We start from the raw sequence: 3,679 nt of genomic DNA, 5'->3' as shown, positions 1-3,679 counted from the left end.
CTCCCTGTAGTCAATCTTACTCTATAGCCATTTCACAATCCGAAGAAGCAAAAGCAGAGTGGCCACAGTGCTTCACGGCATCGTACCTTCAGGAAAATGTAAACTGCCCTGGGGGAGGGGGAGTTCAGGGAGCTCAGCAACATCAATGATGTAGAAGCTGCTCTTAAGATGGACACACACTGATGGGCATTTTAGGTGAGTTTTATTTTCACCTCCAGCTTCTGTGCATTCTTCATTTTGTCTATGTCCTTTTACCTCCTTGGCATTCATAAAGCATCTTTTTTGATACTTTGAATTATTCTATTTCTCATCTCCACATTCTTTTTCTTTCTGTTGGTACTGGGGATTGAATGCAGGGCCATGTATATGCTAGTCAAGTGTCATACCCCTGAGCTACATTTCTAGCCCTTGTCCTTAATTCTTACCTCTTTTATTCACCATTCTGCGCCATTTCTCTTTATATCTTTATATTTAAGTAGCTTCTCAGAGAGGCTGGAGGGTGTATGAACTGGGAATGAATGGGCTAAAGGTTAGATAAGCATCAAGATGAGGAAAAGATTTGGGTTTGGAGCTTTGGAGCTGTACTGATACATTAATAAAATAAAGTTAGAAAGAAGTATCACCAAAGGTTAAATGGTTAGAAGTAGGACAGTGAAAAAGAGAATACATAGAGGGAGAGAAGGTATAGTGTATACTTGATAAAAATAAGAAATTAAAGGGATTATAAGTAGCGATAACAAAACATATTGAAAGACAAGTTTTATTTATTCATTTTTAGTCTCACTACTAGATTGGACTTGTAGTGATCCACCTGCTTACAGCCTCCAAAGAGCTGGGATTACAGGAGTGTGCCACCATGCCCAGTCTCAATTGTTGTCTCAGCACACCCCTGGGGGTGGAGCTGGCACAGCAGGCCTGGAGATTGAACTCCCAATCCCTGCACCTGCTTGCAGGTGCTTTAATTCACTGAGCTATTTAGCCAGCCCTGAAAGATAAGTTTTAATGTACATGTATAATACCTTTTCATACCTTCAATTAAATAACTAAATGCATGAAAGAAAAAGAGAAAGAGAAAGATAGAGGGAAGGAGAGAGATAGAAATAGAGGGAGAGTAGAGAGGAGGTTGAGGAAAAAGAGATGGGGAAAAGGAGAGAGGGAGAGAAAGAATGTGAACAATCATGCCATCATTCTCAGGAAATATCTATATATCTCTATCTATCTATCTGAGCAAGAAGGTTTGGGAGAGACTTAGTCTTGCAGGGGAGGTTATGTTGAGTGTATGCAATGGAACTTCCTAGGACCTAGGAGACCAATACATACCCTTCCAAAGACTTTATCATATGTTTGAGGAAGCTGAATTATCAAATAAGAAAAAAGGTTTGGTAGGAATTGGGATAGCACATTTCTTTTTTGACCTTAAAATGTATATACATCAATATACTTTCTATTGACTAGGTCTTTTCCTCATCTAGACCTTTTCTGTCACTTAAATACTCATAAGGTTCTTATGAAATAGTAGGGAAAAGGACTAATTTTCTTTAGGTAAAAGTTAAACAGTTAAATGAGAGAGTGTTTGGCACTGAACTCATGTTTTACCACTTTTTCTGCACTTCAGAGGGTAACTTACACTCCCGTCAGAGAGACACTTTATTGCCAAGAGTGATATTCTTAGTTATTGCGCTGTAATGACCCAGTAGTCTTTCCCCATGGGATAGTGCTGCCCAGACCCAGACATACAGGGTGGCTTAAAACATTGCTTCTCTCTAGAAAGTTGATATAGCCCAATATAAGATAGCTACCTGGATGCTTGCTTGGCACGACCTAGATACATGTCCTCCACCTTTTTTTTTTAAACACTTATCACTATATGATATAGCACTTATCACTGTGTAATACAGCACTTAGCACTATGTCATGTAGTACTTAACACTATGTCATATAGCACTTAGCACTATGTCATGTAGCATTTAGCACTATATGATATACTTTATATGATTCTTATTTGCTATATGGACTTTTATAACGTATGAGTTTCATGAACGCAAACTTTTTTCTGTTCACCAATTTTCTAGAAGACTGGGTAATGGAAGTGACTCAATAAACATTTCTTGAATAAATACATGAAGAAGTAGGTAGCTTTTCTTAGTAGGACAAACACATGGCACTAATCCCAGGGGCATCAGGAGACAGGAAAAATTATTATGGGTCATTTTTTACTCCTGCCTTTCTAAGGAACTTTCCTGTCCAGAAAATTCCTATCATCTCTCAGGTCAGTGGCCATCTTTCTACAAATAACCGTCACAGAGCACCCTGAACGTCAGGGCTTCTGAGGATGTAGGTAAGTGGGTTAGCATGGGATTGATAACAGTGTTAAAAATCCCCACCCTCTTATCTTTATCTGAAGCCTCCTCTGCACCCAGGTGCATACAGTTGAAGATACTCATCCCATAGAAAAGGCAAGCCATAGTGAGGTGGGAGCCACATGTGGAGAAGGTCTTCTTCCTGCCCTCCACTGAATGGATCTGTAGAACTTCACTTGCTACATGGACATAGGAACCAATGATGAGAACCACAAGTGCACCTGCCATTATGAAACCCACAGCAAAGATCAGAAGCTCATTGAGTTGAGTGCTGGAGCAGGAGAGTTGGAACAGCTGTGGGAGGTCACAGTAGAAGTGACTGAACTCTTTGGGACCACAAAAGTCGTGGGTACTTAAGGCAGTAGTATGAGTCAGTGCATTGGAGAAGGCACACACCCAGGACACAGCCACTAATATCCTCTGGATGGCCTGGCTCATGTGGGTGCTATAGGTGAGGGGTTGGCAGATGGCCAGGAATCAGTCATAGGCCATGGCTGTCAACAGGAGGCAGTTCGTGCCAGCCAATAGGTGGAAGAAGAAGAGCTGTGTGAGGCAGGAATCATAGGAAATTGTATGCTTGTGGGACACAAGACAGCTCAACATTGGAGGAACAGACACTGATCTACCAAATGTCCAGTACTGAGAGTTCCCCAGGAAGAAGTACATGGGGGTGTGGAAATTCACCAGGGTTCTCAATATATAACAGCCTGGCTTAGAAAAATCATAATTTTAGATAGTTTCCTGGGAGTGCTCTTAGCATGCTATAGCTCCTCCATCACCAATTCTACAATCTTAGATCCCCAAGGCATAGTCTCAGTTGCCTCCACTAATAAGACCTTAAGAGGGAAAGCCACTCTTGTGAATTTATTAAAAATACAAGTTTATAGAAAACTTCTCCTCTCTCCCACTGTCCTCTTGGGAACCTTCTTTTCCTCACCATGTATAAAGCAAGTCTGGAAATTGTCTGTGTTCAACAACCTTGAGTTTATATCTGAGGGGGAAAAAACTCTCCTGGGAAGCCATAGCTGGGTCCCAACTGCACCTGTCACTTCCTGAAAGACTCTGAGGTTAAGGGCAAGTCCTCTATGCCATGTGACCTCACCATTATGACCTCATTCCTTGCCCTTAGAGCCAGAGCTAGAGAAAGTCTATATACTAGAAAGGGGCTTTTTTCATTTCCTTTTGCTTTGCTTTGTTTTCTTTTGTGTTGAGTTGTGTTGTTTTAGTGGCCTGCTCAGCCTGCCTGGTGGCACAGCTGTTGCAGCATGTGGTCCCAGGGATTGAACCATGGTACCTAAGCTTGCCTAAACTTGCCTAAG

The 3,679-nt window shown here is 41.5% G+C and overlaps 1 pseudogene; it reads right to left on the bottom strand.

The window, feature by feature from the left end:
* Positions 1 to 2,298: 2,298 nt before the first annotated feature.
* LOC101562332 overlaps positions 2,299 to 3,679 on the bottom strand; it is a 25,005-nt pseudogene continuing 23,624 nt past the window's right edge.

The sequence above is a fragment of the Octodon degus genome, unplaced genomic scaffold (assembly GCF_000260255.1).
Source record: "Octodon degus isolate 3935 unplaced genomic scaffold, OctDeg1.0 scaffold00072, whole genome shotgun sequence".
Taxonomy (NCBI): Eukaryota; Metazoa; Chordata; class Mammalia; order Rodentia; family Octodontidae; genus Octodon; species Octodon degus.
The sequence above is the reverse complement of the archived record's forward strand: the minus strand, read 5'-3'. Positions and strand labels throughout refer to the sequence as shown.